The 22,216-nt window shown below is 32.1% G+C and overlaps 1 protein-coding gene across 2 annotated transcripts in view; it reads right to left on the minus strand.

Moving 5' to 3' along the window:
- Ntan1 (N-terminal amidohydrolase 1) overlaps nt 1–22,216 on the minus strand; it is a 245,208-nt gene that overhangs the window by 111,866 nt on the left and 111,126 nt on the right. The window contains exon 1 of one of the 2 annotated variants that reach the window (XM_072534733.1): nt 11,574–11,702. The exons of the other annotated variant lie outside the window; for it this stretch is intronic. The gene's annotated coding sequence lies outside the window, so the exon portion shown is untranslated. Of the gene's footprint in view, nt 1–11,573; nt 11,703–22,216 lie in introns of those variants that run through there. 2 annotated transcript variants of the gene reach the window in all.

Here is a 22,216-nt window from a genome sequence, read left to right on the forward strand (position 1 = left end):
GTTTTATATTGTAATTATTTTCAATTTTCATGTGTCAAGGAAATATTTTAAAGTCTATGCAGTTGCTAACACAAGGTTTATTATTTAATTTCTTTTTTGCCAAATTTTTATCAGTAGCAACTAACCACTACATTCTGCAATACTATCTAACTACTTCAAAATACTTTTTAAACAAAAATCTTTTTATGTAAAGCTAGGCCAGATTTGTTTTGTCTGATTTTAATTAATATTAAAATTGAAATTTTTATATTTTTTATATATATTAAATATGATTATTTATTGTCTTGGTTTATTTGTTCCAGCCAAACCTATTGTTTAGAGTTACTTCTAATATAAGACGTTCTCAAACCTGAGAGACTAAGCTAGACGACGCGGGATGTCTAACAATTAGCCCCCAAAGAAAGTTGTGAGTTTTATTGAAGTTTGTGAAAACCTAGACCTTGTTACACACTGACTTCCATTTTTTGGAGGTAGTTATATTGTTACCCATTGCACTTACTGTTTCTGAAGGTTTGTTCAATGGTTAAAAATTAATGATATGCATTATTCACAATGAAGGAAAAAAGAAAGAATATAAGCACAGAAAAAATAAAAATCTAGAGGCTTAAGGAAACAGAAATAAAAAAAAGCAAAACTAACAATTAAAAGGGCAATTTAAAATAAATAAAAACCTAATTCCATGAATAGAAAATAAATGGATCCAATTCAGAAACATTATTATTACTACAGCAAATCAAGTATGCACATAACTTCAAAAATTACAAAAAGTATTTAAATCCATGTTATATACTAACTACCAAGTATGTAAAATTGATAGAAATAAAGTCCAATAATTAAAATTTACTAAATAATTTTAATTAAATCCAATAAACAACTACTAATTAAAACTATAAAAGACAAAACCTGTATAGAATTCAACACATGATCAATGAAAATTATCTAAGTAATCATAAGCCATTTTATAACACATTGAAACAGTTTCGACAAAAGAAACCACATAGATTTAAAAAACTTCAAGACAAAGAAGATCACATCCTGACTATAAAAAATAAAATAATGCATAGACTAACAACACTTCTAAGAACTGAAAGAACTGAACGCGAAAATCCAAAAAGAAATACAACTGATAAAAGGTTTGCACATATTCATGAAAGGAAAAAAGTCTTGTATTCACATTCTGTAATAGGTTTTAAAGTTGAAAAAAGAGTGGGCTACCGGATTCGCTGTTTACAGCAACTTCAGGCCCTCAAGAAACTAAGGCTAACATACATAGTGTGTATAAACGAATGTGTATATGTTAAAACAAACAAACAATTATTTGGCTAATACAGAGGACGTAATCAATAGTCAGTCAATAATGACAACAGATAAAATAAAATAGAAGTATGTATGTGTGTTTTAAATTGTGTGTTATTAAAATAGTATAAAATAAATGAATGAGAATACCTACATATCAGTACAATTCTTATCGATACATCCAGTGTAAGGTTATAGTTGTTATAGATTTTTGTAAGTTTTAGCATAACCTCTGCCTTTTAGCCACTTAAGAGGTAAAAACATACACAAACATACAAACTCACATGATATAATTTCACATTAACATTGGTCTAACAGTGTTAAATGCCAAATAAGGGGTAACGACGTACATTCATATATAATAATGTGTTTGTGTTTGTATGTTTTTGTCCCGTAAGTAGCTAGAAGGCAAAGGTTATGCTAGAACAACTTACAAAAATTTATAACAAATATGACATTTATTACCTTACACTGCATGTATGGATAAGAATTGTACTAATATGTAAGTATTTTCATTCATTTATCTTATACTATTTTATTAAAAATGAATCACACAGTTAACATCAGAGCAAAGCTGGTCCATAATATCTTCTATTTCACTTCTATTTTATTTTATCTGTTTGTTGTCATTATTTACTGACTCTCTACTACGCAAATAATTGTTTGATTTGGCATAGACACACTCATTTATATATACCATGTATTTTAGCCTTAGTTTCTTGAGAGCCTAAAGATGCTGTAAAAGTTTGTAAACAGCGAAACGGGTAGCCAATTCTCTTTTTTAAAATTCCATTTTTCTTCCAACTTTAATAAAACCTTTGTTACCTAAGTATTTGAGTATGTATGTATCAAATGTGATAAAATAAAATATTTTTAATCCACTCTGGAGAAGACAAATACCTAAAAAGTGATGTTGTGGTTATACTTATATATTGAGGATTAAAGTATCTGTAACAGTAACTAGAGCAAAAAAGTGATCATATTTTTTTAAATCTTTAAATGCACTCCATGACCGGAAATGGAGATCTACATATATATTTATGAGTAATCTATAGAATACGTAATCATTTTATGCATAAAAAATTAATATTAACAGCAACTTTATTTATGTAAATGTGATAATAAAATAATTATTATAAATAAAATTACTTAAAATTCATTTAATAATAAGTTTTTAAAAAGATAACAATATATAGACCGACTAACAAGTTGTCTATCGACGAATCATTGATGAATTTTCGCGAACACCTCAGTTATGTCCAATTCAACAAGTCAAAAAGGGCAAGATTTGGCAAAAAGTGATAAAATCCGCGAATCTAGTTCGGGATATTGCCTAGATTTTGACGTATATATAGATAAAAAAAAAGAGAAACATCTTTACCAGCTATAGTACGGGTTCCCGGTCCTATTTACAAGCTAATTTTTCGTGAGTAGTTTAATTTTTACAAGACGCCCAACTATTGCTCTTATAACAATATGCGTTTGTGATAACTAACAGGGGTAGCAGGGATGAAATATGTTGAGTTTACGACTCTCAAAAATTTATTACTAATGGGTTTTTTTGTTAATTCTCAAGATATTTACCCAAATTAGCCGAAAAAATATTTGTCCTACAAAATACAAGGTCATGAAAAATAATTACTAACCTCCGAGTTTTTTCTGTTGTTGGTTAGTTAATATTTATATAATTTAACACCCAGAAATTAAGATCCAAATTGAAATAGCAAGATCAAAATTCATCAAAATGAGAAAGCTCTTAAGCAACCGCTACCTAAGCGTTAACCTCCGATGGCGCGCCACGAAATGCTACGTACTCTCTACGCTACTTTACGGAGTTGAAGGGTGGACGTTAACAGCAGCAACTATAAAGAAGTTAGCGGCTCTAGAAATGTGGCTGTATCGACTAAGATACCGACTAAGCATACTAAGAATACCTTGGACAGACAGAGTGACCGACACAGAGGTATTAAGACGAATGGGTAAAGAGGTGGAATTGTTAACAACTGTTAAAAGGAGGAAAGCGTCATAACGGGGCCATGTGTTCCGTAATGATAAGTACAGTCTGCTACAGCTTATCGTGGAAGGCAAAATTGAAGGTAGAAGAGGTTTGGGCAGAAAGAAGAAATCCTGGCTGAGAAACTTGAGAGAATGGTTTCAAATACCAGAAGCTGCGAACATAATACATGCGGCACAAAACAGAGAAACCTATCGTTTGATGGTCGCCAACCTTCGGTAGAAGACGGCACATAAAGAAGAAGAACACCCACATTGTCCTACAAATGGCGTGGTATGCTATCCTGATCCTACTTTCCAAACTTGTAGTAAAAATACCTAATGTGAAAATAATTACTATCCAGCTGAATTTTCATAAATAGATTCGTTTTGATGAGATGCCCAAAAATTTCCTGTTCGAAAATTCTCAAGATAATTATCTAAATTAACCGAAAATATATATGTCCTACAAAATGCACGGTTTTGTCAAGGAACCTTTTCAGCATGTATCATTAACGAGGTCATGAAAAATAATTACTAACCACTTTATGGTTATATTTAGGTAAATAATATAACATCCACCCATTTAAATAAATTTATTATAAAATTAAATAAATTTATTTTCTGCATTTTGCTATTGGAACTGAGTCACACTGGTAGTAGTATGCATACGCACAGCATTGCCTACTATGTATTAGCAACGAATATAGAGGCCTAGAACTTTTCATCACATTTTTTTTATGTGCACGTTAGGTTAGGTTAGTAGTATAAATAAAAGTAAACTACCAGTAAACACATAATTATGATAAAAAACTTACTTATTTTAGAAAGTATAGTTATTAAAAAAAAGCACTACCAATATGAAGAAAGTGCCTCAATTACCAAATAATTTTTTTAATCGATTATTATTATAATATTTGTACGCTCATGTACAAATATCTAGGAACAATATTCAATCGACAAGGATTCAAATTAAACAAATATGAAGGGTGCTAGAGAAAATTTTTTTTAACAAATGCCAAAAATGAGTTTCTTTTGCTTCGGAAAACATTTATTTAGATTTTTTTTGGATCATTTTAAATAAAAAGGAAGTGTCCTGGGGCCAGTGCTATACCTGCTCTATACCAGCGATATTCCATCATTAGAACCTAACACAATTGCGACATTTGCAAACAACACATGCATTTTAGCAGTCGGACAATACCACGAGGATGCAGCAACCATGCTACAGAACTCTGTTAAACAAATTAACATCTGGACTAGGCGATGGCGTATCAAATTGAATAAAACAAAATCTAATTGATGGATTCGACCGTTACTGTTACGTTATTGTTACATAAAACAAAATCTGTTTATGTCAATTTTACTAACAAAAGAGAACAACATATCCCAGTTAGTATAAATAGAAACCAAATACCTTATGCAAATACTGCAAAATATTTGGGTATGACATTAGATTCCAAGCTACGTTGGAAAGCACATATTAAGAAAAAAAAAGAGAAATTAGAATTTAAGTTCAGAAAGATGTACTGTTTGATGGAAAAAAATCCACTCTGTCTACTTATAACAAATTGTTATTGTATAAGCAAGTCCTTAAACCGATATACACATATGGGATACAGCTATGGGGCTGTACAAGAGAAAGTAACATCCAAATTATACAACGATATCAGAATAAATTATTAAGGAACATCGTTAACGCTCCATGGTACTTCAGAAACTGTTATCTTCATCGAGACCTCCAGATGGATCCAGACAATAAGTAAGTTTGCCGAGAGTCATGAACAAAGGTTCTCCAACCACGTGAATTTCGAGGCCATCAAACTCCTAGACAACGCCAACCAGATAAGAAGACTTAAGAGAACGAAGCCGTTTGAGTTAGTGCTATAAGTGAGTGAAAGTGAAAAAGCAGAGCAAAGTGCGGCTAAAGTGTACACGTTAGCTAGTAGTACTATAATGTGTTAGAGCCTAAGGAATATTGCTGAATATAACCTTAGATAAGTGTTTCGTATTATTTGTATATAGAACTAACTTGCTTATTGATCAGAGTAAATGATCAGATAGCAATAATCATAAGATTCCTGTTGGAGTTTTATTAAATAAAAAAAAAATTTAAACAAAAAAAGGTCTGTTGTCATTTTTCTCTAAATTTGATAGTTTTCAAGTGATACGATTTAAAATCTGAAAAATGCATTGCCAAGGTTGCCAAGTGCCTAAATTGAAATTTAATGATTCAGTTTTAAAATTTCAAAGTGTACTCAGGGCTTATTTCAATTTAGACCGTTGTTCTTTAATTGTTAATTATGCGCGCTCACTCGATTTTTAAGCCGCTGCGGCGCGCCGCACTATATGGTGCGTCTCAGTCGCACTTATAGGTACATATTGTACGTACACGTCGAAAAATTCTCAACAAATAAGTACTTGACACAGTTTTTTTAACAATTTATTTATTTATTAAATTAATTATTGCCAATATGCTAATTAAATACGCCAATCATCACAATGTAATAAGTGTAGTACTGGTATTTTCTTTTTTTTACGAAATCGATTCAAAATATTTATCTATTGAATATATATTTATTTGTATCGTTGGATCGTTGGAGGAAAGTTGCAATGCAACCATGACCGTAAGTCTACACCTACGATTTGCTGGTGATATTATTTCAATAAAAGATCACTTAAAAGAGATTTGAACTAGGCTTACTGAGTTAGATGCCGCCTGCAATGAAGTTGGTTTGAACATAAATTTTGAAAAGACACAATATATGACAAATTTGGTACCTAGCGAAAATCCAAAAGAGCGCTGCAACGAAATAGGATTAGTTTATAAATATACTAGATATTAGGACTTGGGTCATGAAATCCAATTTGCCAGGGACAATCAAACTGCTGAACTACAAAGAAGAATCACTTTAGCATATGCCGCATAAGAAGCTCTATCAGGCATCTTTAAAAGAAAAATGCAAATTATTTGAAAAATAAGACGTTCCACTAATATGTGTTTCCAGTCATGACTTACTTCCTGACATACTTCACCCAGACTACAGCAACCGAACTCAGAGTAGTCCAAAGAAGAATGGAAATCATGCTCCTTGGACTGACTCTCGGAGACATGGTTAAAAACGAAGAAGAGAAGAAATACAGACGTCACAGATGTTATGGAGCACATAGTAAGGCTGAAGTGAAACTGAATGACCAGAATAAATGAGGGGTGGTGGACCAAAGAAAATACAGTGTGGAGACTACGATCAGAGAAGCAGAGAAAGCAGGGGTAGATTAACTACACGGTCGACAAACGACGTCAAAAGAATGACTGGGAATTGGCTGCAGAACGCTCAAGACCGACAGAACTGGAAGAAATTAGGGGAGGCCTATGTTCAACTTTGAACGCAGAAGGCTTAATAATAATAATAATGATTAATTGTTAGTAAAACTATATTATGTAATTCTTTCTTAGGCTTAATAATAATAATAATGATTAATTGTAAGTAAAACTATATTATGTAATTCTTTCTTGATATTTATTAAAATTATATAATTTATTATTAACATTTTTTAAATAACTAAAATATTAAGTATTTAATTATTTATATTGTTGACAGGGAGTCTCCCTGTCTGACACCTACCTCCATTTGTACTTCATCTGGCGGGCCTTCCCTTGTTAAGATTCGTGCCTTGGATTCCTTCATCGTCATTTTCGTGAGACTTATTAGTTTTTCTTGGATGCCTAATTGATTCATATCCTTAATTAGCTTCTCCCTTATAACACTGTCAAAAGCTTGCTTGTAGTCAATAAACAGTATATGTAGATCTATTCCGTGCTCGTAACTTTTTTCGACAATTTGCGTTACAATGTGTATTGCATCTATTGTTGACTTACCTTTTCTGAATCCATGTTGGTATTCACCTATTTTTGTTCTAGTTTCTTTTTCTATTCTTTGTCTGATCAAATTAGTTAATATTTTCTACATTGTATTTAATAACGTGATTCCCCTGTAGTTAGTGCATTTCGTCTTGTCGCCTTTTTTAGGGATTGGTGTTATCAGACCACAATTCCAGTCGTTCGGCATGCGTTCTTCTTCCCATATTCGTTCTATTAGGTTGTGGATTCTGTGGGCTAGTTCCTCTCCCCCTTTCTTAAAGAACTCATTTATAATGTCGTCTGGTCCTGCTGCTTTCCGTGTGCTTAATCTGTTTATGGTCGCCAATACTTCGCTGTATGAGGGAGGCTCTGATTGTTCTCTATTCCTATTTTCTGTTTGTTCTTCATTTTCTGATTTTTCAGCATCGTCTTTCTTTTTAAACAGTTCATTATAGTGTGTTTCCCATTCTATTTTTCCAATATTTGCCGGTATCTCTTTTTTTCTCTGTGATTTTATGTATTTGTATAGTCTTGCATTGTCATTACTATTGGCTTCGAGTTCCTGTAGTAATTCTTTGATTCATTTCTTCTTTTTTGTTTTGCAACATTTGTCTGACTCTTTCTTCTTCTCTTTATAGTATAGGAGATCTTCTTGTTTCCCTGTGACCACCCACCTGTGTCTTGCTTTGTCCTTGTCTTTACTAGCTTGCTCGCATTCTTCATTGTACCAATCCTTTCTTTTATTGTCTTCCCTTAGTCCTATCGTCTCCTCTGCTGTTGTTAAGATACTGCCATAGAGGGGGCAGTAAGAGCAGCCAAAATTATGGGAACGATTATCGAATCTTCAGCCCAACTGATAGCGTATGCAGACGATATTGCACTGGATACTAGAGATTTAAAAACCATGCAGAACATAATATTAATACTAGATAAAGAAGCAAAGAAGAGAGGGCTAGTAATTAACCAAAGCAAAACGAAATACCTCAAGTGTTCAAGAGAGAATACGAACATAGAGAAAGAAATTAAGCTTGGTGCATAAACATTAAAGAAAACCAAATTAAAAATTTACAAGACTGCAATCGGGCCAGTGATCACCTATGGTGCAGAGACGATGTGCCTAACACAAAAAGATGAAATGAGGTTGGTAATCTTAGATAGAAAGATAATTCGACGAAACAATGGGACCGGTGAGGATAAGTGTAGGTGAATTTAGAAGATTAACCAATAAAGAAATTAAAGAAGTCATCGAGGGTGAAGACATAATCAAGTTCGTGAAGACGCAAAGGCTCAGGTGGCTGGGACACACAGAAAGAGCTAACCCAGACTCTACGCTAAAAGCGAATAACTGGAAGGAGACCAACAACAAAGAGACCAAAGGGGAGACCCAAAACAAGATGGAGAGATCAAGTCTTAGGAGACATAAAGAAGCTGAGAATCTACAATTGGAAGGAGCGCTGTAAGGACCGAAAAGAATGGAGGAAAATTGTAGACAGGGTCAAGTCACAGACGCTGCTACAATAATAAAAAAAAAACAACAGCGGACTGATTCTCCGCAATAAATGAATCAGAGAGCCCAAAAGGGCGGCAAACACTCCGCCAGGAGTGAATAAGCCATGATGATGATGATGAATTATTTATAGTTTATTATAATTGATTTTTTTCATAAATTGAATCTGAAAATAATAGTACACAATAGGTTAGTACACAATTGAAGAAAAGTTCAAAATGTATCATTTGATTAAAAAGTCTAATAATATTTATTACATAAAATAATTGTACAGAAGATTGATTAATCATAACACTTAGTAAAAGTATTATTTAGTTTCACAAACATCTATATGTTAATATGTTAATTACAAAATTTTAAGAATTGTCAAGTATTTGTTGGGAATACGCAGTAGTGAGAGACTAACGAGTGATTCGAGGTAGACAAGTCGAAATACTTTGAGCCCCACAACTTTTACAGTTTTTGAGAAGAAACAGTGTAAATTTAAATAATAAACCGAAATATATAGAAGCAGTGTACAGTAGTCTGTTAATAGCTGTAAGTACAGTTTCCAAATTGGCAGTTGTTTGATTACAAACATTGTTGTTATATACATACGAAGAACGTTATTTATATTTCTTATTTATTAATTATTTAAAAAACTAGTTTCAACTCATTATCTTGCTAATTGCTAGATTGACTATTTACTTTTAAATAAACAGTCGGACCTACCCAAATTAAAATTATTGAAATGAAAGTTCAATTTAAATTTTAAAAAAGATAGAAGATTAAATTTGACAAAATGACAGGTGGTACTTCTGACTACAGGGGTCCATCAATTAATCCCGATCAGCAAAACATTACTTATTCTACCATCACTAAGCAACAACCATTAACAAAATGTCCAACAAAAAACCAGGCCATAATTTTACCGGCAGTAGATAAAATAAGAACAGAAGAGTACACCATTGCAGTAGGAACTATATTTCATCCAAAAAATGTACTGTTCTCATCCAAAATGTCAAACGGAAGAATATGCATCTACCTTTCAAGCATACAAGTCGTAGATGATTTTCTAAGTCAACATGGTGAAATTAAAATTGGAGAACATACAATCAAAGCAGGTAAACTAATTAAACCCGCTAATATATTAGTTTTATCCAACGTATATCCATATATACCCCATGGCATAATCGAACAGTCTTTAATCAATCTTGGTTTTAAATTAATGTTTCTGATTTTGTTCTTTAGAGCTTGAATACAAGACCCGCAATACAGTCATGTACTTAGTTTTCGAAGACAAGTTTACTTTGCACCTACAGACATTTTTACTGTAGCCGACTCCGTCCTAATTATTTTGAAAATATTTTGTACCAAATTTTTCTTTGCGATAAACTAACTTGTTACAAATGCCACCAAGCTGGTCACGTTTTCTCGGACTGTACCTCAAATCCCTCTTATCCACAAAAAACTCAAAAGCCCCAACCAGAGGAAAATTTTCTTTCACAAATACCATCCACTAGCTCCGAACAAAATCAAATTACACATTATGAATCTCGAAAAGAAATAGATGCTCAAGTCAGCACTGATACCGATAATAAAAATAAACGCGATCTTACTCGGAAGTGTCATCCCCAACTTGCTCCACTCCTACAGAAACTATACCAACAGAAATCACGAAAACAAAACCAGTGCAAATCAAAAGAAAAAAGAAAAAAATTATCAAATTAGACAAATCCACTTCAGAAACTACTAATATTGAGTCGTTATTACAACCAGTCAAACAATTTATCCAGGATGCATCACCACCATATATACTAAATTACACCCAATTACTAGCATTCTTAGAAGACGTTCACGGTTCTTCCATCCCAGTAGAACTGGCCCTAGAATACACACAGGATATGCACGGGTAGGGACATATGCTAACTGAAATATATCCCATGTTGAACGAAAGAGCAATTAAATCTAAAATTACAAGAATCAAGAAAAAACTACTTAGTAAAATAAACCAAGATTTTAGTATTCAGGATTTTGGTTGAAAACAATTGTTTAAACAAATGCTGCCCAAAAATTTCGATCGGCATCCTTCAGATTTGTTTAAAGGGGTACTTTTTAAAAAAGAATCCGCAAAGAAACCAAATCGGAAACCTCTTTCCTACGGGAGCGACTTCACAACCTGGACTATTAACGGAATTCTCCGAAACCAGAATATAACAGAAAAGAGAGAGTTTCATATCTATGAAACTCTGGTAACAAGTGTGCTGTTATACAGTGAGAAACATGGCGATTAACAAAGAGAAACCGAAGACAGTTAGAAGCTATGAAAATAAATGTAATATGGCGAACGCTAAGGACTTTGAAAAGGGAGATTATTAGTATGGATACCTACAGTAAGACAGAGGAGAAGAAGGCTAAAAAAAAACGTGGATAGAAGGAGTAAGAAAATCAAGGAGCTCCAAAGAACAGAGAAGTACAATGGAATAACGAACATGAATGGAAATTGGGCGTCGGAAAACGTCGAAAGACGTTCTAAACCGATTTTATATATACATATTACATCTATGAGCAGATCTAGTATAAAAGTGTTAATAATTAGTCAATTAATTAAATTATTAATTAATTTGGTAAGTATTTGTCAGTTAACTTTTTTATTTTACAAACAACCGGTCGTACAAACATGATCAGCTTGTCAAACTAGATAAATATTGATATGGTATAAATATACTAATTTAACATATTGCCTTAAATGCTTGAGCAGCCATTATTTATGTTTAAATAATAAATTATCTATGCACAATAACTATCTATTAACGTAAATGTTGTTATTTTACAAAATTTGAACTGTCGTATTCGAACTTTTATAAAAATCACTATAATTCGAATAAAATATAGTCCAACTACAAAACATTATAAATATTAAGAAAATAATCTTACCAGTTATTGAGAACACAGCTGCTGACAGACTGAAGCAACAACTTCTTTGATAAGTTATCAAACCGTTTCCCGATATCGAATTTATATTCTGTTTAATAAATTGTAATGTTTTTATTGCGAGCATGAAATCAACAAGTGGTGTTGACTTATCAGATTTATTGTAAGAATTTTAGTGGTAATTAACAACATACATATTCTTTTATTTTAGTCTATAATTTATTATTTAACAGTATAAAGTACCATTAACATCTAGTATTTAATCCTATATTTCTATCGATTTCATTGTATCAATTTAAAATCAGTGGCAGTACCTTTGGGACATTTAGGGTAGACAGTAGGTATATCGTATACATTTTAAAGTGTGAAATCTATTCGTATTTTAATATACAACCAAAAAAGTAAACTTTGTAGTTTCGGATTGTATTATTCAATATAATTGACCTGGATATGATTTCACTCGTTCAAGTGATCTTCTAATTTTTAGATTTCATCCCTGAAGTGAGAATACAGAAGATTTTATAGCTGATTTTATCTTGCTTTCTGCAATGAAAGTCATTTCTCATGTATATATATTTGAAAAATAGAGATATGTGAAAAATGAATACTTTTATTCACTGATTTTCGAGGTTGTTCTTGATTTATAGTCCCCTCGTATTTCGGTGAGACTGTGTAAAAATATATTTATCTGTAATAAAAGCAGGCAATAAAAATTAAAATAAAAGTAGGTACTCTAACAGAAGTAGTTATTAACTACAAAATTATCAATGACAGATGTATAATAATACAAAGTTTTAATACTCTCATCCATATTTACATTCAGATGTGCCTATTATTATGTTTGAAAATATGGGCAGTCACCCAGTTGAAGTTATCATCGAATTGTTGATCATTCGTTTTGACCGAACAGTGGTTTACACTTGGGTAGGTAAATATAATATTTTGTTTTATTTCAAACTTTATTTTTAAACAAAATATTGTTTATTTGGATGAGGCCTGGTATGATACTCATGACACCGTGAAAAAAAGTTGGACGAATATACAAAAGTGTTCTAATTCAGTAGCTCCCAATAAAGGACAGAATTATAATTTTACACTGCGGTGTAGAAAATGGATGCATCGACGATGTATTGTTAATATCTGCAAAAAAAAATTAAAGACGTGTCTCTAGATTATCATGAGGATATGGAAAAATTAATTTTTGAATCATGGTTTGAAAAATCTCTTCTTCCGAGATTACCTAAATTTAGTATGATTGTTATGAACAACGCATCATATTATTCAAGATTAATGAGAAAATTCCAAATATTACTTGAAACATTACAAATTCAAGAATTTTTATTTAAGAAAGATTTGTATTTTGAGGTATCATATAGTAAAAAGCAAATGTTGGTGGTTGTTTATAGTAGACAGTACCAGAAGGAATATGTTGTTGGTAACTGTACTCACAGTAATGGACATACCGTGCTTAGACTTCCTTCTTACTATTGTACATTGAACCCATTAGAGTTAATATGGACTAAGCTTGAAGGAAATATAAGAAGAAGAAACGTGGCTCCTAAATTTTCGTCTACTGTTCTCCAGTTAATTAGAAGAGAAGTCACAAAGATCACAGCAACAAACTGGAAAAATGTAATCAAACATGTAATCGCAGTGGAACATGACTGTTAAATATTTACCAGCATTAACCAAATTAACTATAAATTTAGAAGATACCAGTGATAACAGTGATTCTGAGTAGATGAGTAAACCTTTATTTTTATTGTAATTGTAGATATTCCCGTTTTGCTTATATATATATATATATATATATATATATATATATATATATATATATACACTTGATGATAGAACAAAAACTTACAAAGTATTTAATTTAAAATAGTCAAAGTACAGGTTAGGTTATTATAAAATACCTGCTAGATTTAAAAAAAAGATGTTTATAGAAGTTTTAGACCTTTTACCCATTTTTAAATTATTGCGGTACTAAGTCTTCTCTCACACAGTGTCAAACCAAAGTTGTGGTTCTTTACTAGAATACCCTGTATATAATTTAAAAAATGAATTCTCTATTTTTTCCTGATTACAATAACTAAGTTATAAAATACTTGTACATAAAAAAATTGTTTAATTGTATGTGATACTTACTTTTATTAACAATTTTTTATAGGTATTATTATTTTACAATAAGTTCTGTTCAGTCGAGTCGATTAGTGTTATCACTAGATATATCACAGAAGTTAACAACACCGATATTTTTTATTTAACCCTTAACCACTGACATGCGGTATGCCATACCGAGCCGAAAATATATTTTGTTGTAAAACGTGTTTTATAAAAGATTCTTAGAACACCATCTGTGTACCTTCAAGTTTGGTTTATTTGTACCTGCTCTCAACTGCTGCAGTTTTAGTACACGTTTAGTCTTTGAGCTACGTTGACATAAAGTTTTCTTGCGGTATCAAGTTTTTGACGCATGTCAGTATTTACGTTTCTATAGTTAAAAGCAGTGTAGTGTATTCTTTTGCTGTTAGTATGGCAGCAAGTTCATCCAGTTGTTCTAAATTTAGCCGCAAAACTGTAAAGCTTTCAGATGATGATTTTGAGGCTGTTTTATCTCAATGGGCTGACGAAGTACCTAGTGATTTAGAATATTTTAGTGATAGTGATGTTGAGGATGTAAGCGAAGAAGTATGTATTGAAAGTTCACACGACACCGGAAGTGAGCAGTCGGAAAGTTCTGAAGACGAATATCATTTAAATGATAATGGTAAGTCATATTTTTATGGCAAAAATCGTTTTAAGTGGTCTACTACAGCACCCTCAAAAAATGTAAGAACTCCGTTACACAACCTTGTAACAAAAGTACCAGCTGTGCGGTCCAGAGATGTAAGAAACGAAACTTCATCATATTTTTTAAATTTTCTTATTTCTGAGGATATAATACAAGAAATACGTAAATGGACAAATAATAAATTACGTGCAATTCGTGAAAACTATAAAAGAATGAATAGACCAGAACTAAATGAAATTGATGAAATAGAACTAAGAGCCTTTTTGGGATTGCTTTTATACTCATCAGCTTTCAAATCCAATGACGAAGATATAAATTCTATATTTGCTACAGATGGTACTGGTAGAGATATATTCAGATGTGTTATGTCAAAAGAAAGATTTGCAATATTTCTAAAATGTTTACGTTTTGATAACCCTCTGGATAGAGAAGAAAGAAAAAAGATAGATCCAACAGCAGCCATTAGTAATATATTTAATATATTCATATCAAATTGTCAAAAACTGTATTCCGTAGGCACATGTGTTTGTATTGATCAAATGTTGGTCGGCTTTAGGGGAAGGTGTAGGTTTAAAATGTATATGCCTAATAAGCCTGTGAAATATGGCATTAAAATAATGTGCCTGACTGATGCACGAACAAGTTACTTATACAATGCCTATATATATGGAGGCAAGGACACTGACGGAACTGGGTTATCTGAGGAAGAAAAGAAGATGAATAAACCAACTCAATCTGTTCTTCGGCTTGCTAAACCTATTTATGGAACTAACCGTAATATCACAGCTGATAATTGGTTTAGTTCTATAGAATTAGTAAAGCAGTTAGAAGTAAAGAAGTTAACGTATGTGGGAACCCTCAAGAAAAATAAACGGGAAATCCCTCCGGAATTCCAGCCACACCGATGTAGGCAAGTAAATTCAACTACTTACGGATTTACGAAAAGTTTATACCTAATTTCCCATGTGCCAAAAAAATCGAGGGCTGTTTTACTTATTTCTTCGATGCACCATTCAATAGGCACGGATCAGATTACTAGAAAACCAGAAATTATAAGCTCATTATAATCGTACAAAAGGAGGTGTCGATACTTTAGATGCCAAGTGTGCCAAATATTCTGTAAAACGTCGTTCTCGCCGATGGCCACTTACTATTTTTTACCGCATCATTGATATAGCTGCTGTTAATTCGCATGTTGTGTACCAATCACTACAAGAAGATAATATGGAAAGGCTAAACTACACAAAGGAGTTGGCGAAACAATTAGTTTTACCTCATCTACAAAGAAGACTCGAAAATCCCAGAATCCCGAGAGAATTATTATGTGGTATTGAACGAATACTAGGACAAAAACGCCAAAAAGAAGCAGATTTTGAAGAAAGGCTAGAGAAAAAGAAGACGTGTTACTTATGCCCAAGTGCATTAAAGCGAAAGACTTTTTATGTGTGCTTTTCTTGTGGAAAACCAGTGTGCTTACAGTGTACAAAGAAAAATTGCGGACCTTGCGCGCAAAATAACTAGTTATTTTATTGTAATTTTTGGTTATTGTCAGAATTTTGTATTTTAGTTTCTCATTAAATTTAAATCATTAGTCTGTTTCTTTTAACATTATTTTACCATTTGTTAGTCACAAGTAATCAATTTTTCTTGTAATTTAGTTTATAAACGATTTTGTAGTAACGTCCACCATTTTTTTAAATATTATGCATGCATTCATAATATTCTTGAAAAAGTAAAGTTTATTTTACTTGTAGCAGTATATTATGCTACAGCAATGTGAAGAATCATTTCGTAGTTGATATAAAAAACAAATACAGTGATATAAGATAAATTCATATTAAAAACAAAGGAGAATAGGCAACGGTATGACATACCGCATGTCAGAGTCTACGTCCTGAAACATCCACGTCAGTAGTTAAGGGTTAAACTTTATAGAAAATGAAACTTTTTGGTAAATAAAATTGAATAAAAATAAAAATTTTTATTTCATTTAAAATTAGATATCTTCGCTACTGTTCTCTAAAGTACTGATCACTCTAACATTGTTGCCAATTTACTAGTATCTTACTCGCTCTTGTTCCTATAAATTTTCCAACGAAATTACGTGCCGACTATACCTGGGGGGACGGGAGAATGCATTGTCTTGAATGCATTATAAAATGATGGTTTCCAAATTTTGCTTATCAAGCCGCCTTCGAGCGTTTTGGCTCCATTTTAAGCGAATGCGAGATTCTTTGTGCATCCAGATTTGTGAAAACTAAAATTTCAACCAAAATTTTTTATAAACTGTCTATTATATGTATCCGTCAAACATTTTAGAATAGAGACCTAGATACGATGCTTATCGTAATCGAGGACGTCCTCCAACAAAGTGGTGAGACGACATCAAAAGCATCCAGCACAACTTGATTCAGGGTGCTCAAGATTGGATGCAATGGAATTATTTACCGGATGACTATGTTCAGCAGAGGACTCAAAACGGCTAATGATGATGATCTATTATCTCTACATTTTTTACCAATTTTTTCCTATATTCCACAATATTCAAAAACCCTATCCTATATATTTTACAATCAGTTACTGTATAAAATTTTAATTTTGTTGCGTATGCCTAAAAGTAAAAAAACACACATTTTAAAAGTTGTAGATGTCTGTTTAGAAAAATGATTTTTAAGTTAAGTGCATAAGTATGACCATATTCAGAATTCTCTCAAGGAAACCGAGCATTTTTTAAAGCGTGCGGCAAATCGGTTTGTTTTGCAGCAAAACAAAAAGTTTTGTTTTTTCTTTCTTTTTCTGATCCCTTTTATAACTAAATTTTTATATCATATGATTTTATAACTAAATTATAAAGCGGTATTAAAATCATAATTATTGTTAGTTGTTAGTTGCAAATAGTGCGAACATCGCCCATGTTTGGTTTAAGAGAGAATATAAATAGTACTTACATGCCGGAGAAAGGATGATTGTGTGTGATTGTGAGAAAGGCTTGTACTTAATGCTCATTTATGCTATAATATTGTATATTGGCGTATATTAAGTTTAAGACCAACAGACAATATAACAACATAAATGAGCGTTAAGTACACGCCTTTCTAACAACAATCCTTGCACAGGCATGTAAGTTCTATTTATAGTCTCCCTCAAAATATACATAACTAATATTAGCAGTATTTGCAACATATGTAATAGAACTCTTTTAATTACGATTTGTAATAGTTTTAGCATTTTAATATAACCTGTCTGGAAAACTGAAGATAACCAAAAAATTGTAGTGGTCCAAAGTTAGTTCAAATTTATCTGCAGAATATTTTAAAGAACAAAAAAAGGAGGAAGGCACATTTAAATTTGATTTATCCCAAATGATGATTGCATCCAACATTCCTCTGTATACAGTTATTCGCTATAGTTTTTAGTTCTTTTTTAAAAACCCTTTGAATAAATCATTAGCGAAGGAGTGTATATTAAGAAAACAAACCCTGAAAAATAAATGCTAAGTGAAACGTATTTCGAAAATTAAGCGGAAGTTAGATCGCAATTTCTTGTATATTATCGTAGATGAAAAGACAGATGTATGTGTCCGGTATTTAGTAATTTGATGATTAGAATTTTAAACGAAAATTGTGAGAAAACCTTATGTAGTTGCCGTTAATAATTGGGCGAAACAAACAATTTAACTATTGGTAAATTTATACAACTTCGTTTAACAAAGCTCTTTTTACTGAACCCTATACCCATGAATAAAATAGTTTAAGTGCTTTCACATTAAAAAATTCGGAATTGGCACAGCAACTTCCATAAATCAATAACAATAATTATAAAAAATAATAGTTGCCAAAATTACCTTATTTGAAAAACAAGAGGTAAATTTATGTGACTCAGTAAAATTAGTAGATAATTTAAAGTCAAAAATTAAATGGGCCCCTGGAAATAATGCTCAATTAATTACAAAAAAAATTATATTTTTGGCAAGAATGAAGGTTTTTCAATTTTATCGAATGTTGCCAAAGTCTTGAATAGGACATTTTCCGAGGAATTACAATTTCAGTTAGATTTATTATCCTCCTGGAAATCTGTTACAATTACATCTGCCGATTCGGTACTCCAGTCGTCAGAGACGAATATACCACTTATCCTCAAAAAATCATATGAACAAACTGAATATTGCTGAGAATGTCAATTTTGGGATTTCAAAAAAGTTTTCCACTTTCACCACCCGGCTTTCCTCTAAAACTTCCCCTCGTAAGGGGGAGAGTAGAAAAAACTAGTTTATCAAAAATCTGGACACCGTAAAAAAATATTTCAAAAAAAATGTAGCTCAGATAATTTTAAACAAAAATGTTTATTAGCACTTTTTGTGTAGAATGAACCGTTCTCTCAGAAACAAAGCTTGAACCGACCGGCGATTTCGAATGTCAGTTACGTGCCCAAAATCAGTTTTAAATAAAATTTGTATTCACTCGACGGTAAAACTTGTGTAGAAGTCTTGTGATCACAGAGTTCTATCGGCAAAAATCAAAATGTGTTTTAAAGGCGAAGAGTGCAGCTGCAACTGCAAAGTCAGTTTTAATAAAGGAGTGTGTATGTGTATGTGTGTGTGTGTTTGGAGATTTGGCTTGAAAGCTAGTCCTTTAGTAACAGAGTTGTAATATTTAAAAATAAAGTTACATATTAGTTTATATATTTCTCCACTGTCTAAGGAAAGTAAATGAGTGATGTTTATGGGAGTCGGAATTTTAAGATCCGATAGTTTTGAATAAAGCTGATATATTTCATATTTATGTTTATCGCACTTAAAAAGAATATGTTTGATGTCATATTGTGATCTATTATCGCATGAATATACCACAGAGGGGATAATATTTAACTTGTACAAGTTAGCTGGGAATGCGCCGCGAATAAATTTCAGACGTGTAATTGTCACTGTCGTCTTCTTCGGCATTGCGTAGTTAAAAAGGTGTATTGTATATTTTATTTTGCGTATTTTCTAAAGGTGTTAAATTAATAAACATTGCGTAATTTTTGCAATTTTTTAGATTCTCATCAGATCAATAAAATGTATCACTTTCATTGACTAGTTACTATGGAATTTCCATTGCTAGATCCTAATCTTTAAAACCTGTACCATGTAATTTCGGTTTTGAGTTTTGGTAATAAATGTAAGGCATTTGAAATATGCCTTAAAAATGCTGAATTTAAACTTTCACATTATAGATTATCTGAAACGCTTAAAACTGCTCTCTTCACTTACACAAGTAGGTTTTTCAAAACTACACAACTTCATCTACACATTTCACACAATATCGCTTTCGTAAAGACCTTTCTCTTGACGTGTCATCGTTTGTAATGTGAAATTTTAAATTCTGCTTTTTTTAGACGTATTTTAAATGCCACATATTCATTTCCAAAACACAAAATAGAAATTTTTTAAGTCATAAATTTTAAAGAGCTTTTTCTCGGCCCTAAAAATGAAGATTTCATTACGAAATGTTAATGAAAGTGATAAATTTTATTGATTTCATGAGAGTCGTAAAAAATGTTAAAAATCGTTTTTATTTATGTAACACCTTTATCAAAACCAACTACATTTATGGTAAAATACAAAAATTGGGCCTGCGTAGCGTAAGCGGTAGGATGCTTGCCTCGCACGCCGGTGGTCCGGAGTTCGAATCCTACTGCCGGCAAGAACAACTAGACATTTTTAAAAATGTCTATAGGCCCCAGGTAAACTCAGCCTGAATAAAATGAGTACCTTGGGTAAAACCAGGGGTAATAATAGGCGGTTGAAGCGTAGCACTGGCCATGTTACCTTCCTTGTATACCGTAGGCCCTAGATATAGCAGACTACCCTGCTATACTCCCAAAGCCGCGAGGCGGTATAAAACGGGAGACTATTACTATATTACAAAAATTGCGTACAAAATCAGCATTCTTCACCTTTAAAACGTATTTTGATTTGTATTTTTAGGACACTTTAATCAAAAGATATCCAAATGTTTACTATCGAGTTGATACAAATTTTATTAAAATTGATTTTGCGAGCGTAACTGACATTTAAAATCACCGGTCGCTTCAAGCACTGTTTCTGAGAGAACGGTTCATTCTCCACAAAAATTCTATAAACATTTTTGTTTAAAATTATCTCAGCTACATTTTCTACGGCCAACAAATTTTTGATAAATCGATTTTTTTCGTCTCCCCCTCTACGAGGAAGCGTTTTACGGAGAAGCCGAAGGGTAAAAGTGGTAAGATGCAAAACTTTTTTGCATCTTTTTGGAACGGGCTTTTTTTTGGAAAGGGCTTTAGTGACTAGATGAGTATTAATATATACGGATATTTTGGGTTTTTGTAGTCAAATACTATAAGTATTTATATTATATTTTCAGTATATATTATATTTTCAGTAGAATTCTAGTGTATGAAGTATTTTTATTTGAATTAATTCTTAAATTATCAATTTCAATGTTATCGTTTGTTATTTGGTCTCAAGAAAATAACCTTGCTAAAGAACGATTGCCGTTAGGGCCGCTATTTATGTAACGGGATTGAGTAGAATACCTGCACTAACTAGCTGACTTAAATGTCCGTCTGGTATTTACACACCTTAAGTTAACGTTTTGTCATCTCTGTGTTAGTTCCCTATTCTGTTATATACGTTTCCTTGCGTTTTTGTTCTGCCATGGGCTATTCTCGTTTTTAGAGATGGCGGTTTCTTGAACGTTTTATTGAATAGCTCCCGTAGATTTCTTGCTCGACTTAATGATCAATTTATAAAATCTAATCAAATTAAATACAGGTCTATTTATATAAAGTATTAATTAAGTTTAACGGTTTTATAAATGTCATATCATTGATAAAAGTTCTGGTTATTCTTCATGTACACTGAACGGCAAAAAAAGTTACCACTCTATAAATTTCCGAAAATAAAAATTCATTTTAAGTTTTATACACTGTTTCATATTGCGTCTCAATTAAAATATTTATTGGGATTAGGTATATATGCTTGTTTTGGAGAGTTTTCACGTTAACGTTGTTGTTTTCTGTAGTCGCTGTTTATAAGTTAAAAACATTTAATTAAACAGTAATTTATCTTTTTAAACGTGCATTTTGACTAAGTGAATAATAATTAAGATATGGTGTTATCTACAGTATACTGTCTGGAGGAGGTTCGAATGTAAATCAGAGAACGGTTAGAAGACGCCTCAATGAAAGAGGACTAATGGCAAGAAGGCCGGCTATTGTTCCCGAATTACAACCCAGACACTGTAGGAATCGATTAATTTTTGCTAGACACCATCAGCACTGGGATATACAGATTTGAACCCAAATTTTATGTACTGATGATTGTGTTTTGACCATTCACAACAAGCAGCCCAGTTGAAAGCAGAAAGCAATTACAAGTTGTGTTTTTGGGTGGTTAATTCGGTGATAGTAAAATCGTGGAACCTCGACTTGGCACGAGGCACCAAGTCGAGGAGAAAAATTCTTGGGCCTAAAGATTGCTGGTCTTATTTTGAACGAGTCGGAGATTTGATTTGTGAAAAGAATCCGAATGAGTGCTGTTTTAAAACATTGTGAAAGGAGAAAGCAGATTTAAAGAATCAGATTAACACGTTTGTTGGAGGATAGTTTGTGATAACACAGTCAAGGAGAATAGGTGTCCGTCGGAAAACGTCGCAAACCCTACATTAAAGGTCAATCAAAGTATTTGTTACATAACAGTGGTGTTTGTATATCATACCATATTTGTTTTTGAATGCCATATAAATTTGTTATTATTGGCACATAAAAGTATTTATCCACAAATTCTTAGAGTTATTAAGTTATTGTTTTAAAAAGTAAAATTCATCCA

The sequence above is a fragment of the Diabrotica undecimpunctata genome, chromosome 6 (genome assembly GCF_040954645.1).
Source record: "Diabrotica undecimpunctata isolate CICGRU chromosome 6, icDiaUnde3, whole genome shotgun sequence".
NCBI classification, from domain to species: domain Eukaryota; kingdom Metazoa; phylum Arthropoda; class Insecta; order Coleoptera; family Chrysomelidae; genus Diabrotica; species Diabrotica undecimpunctata.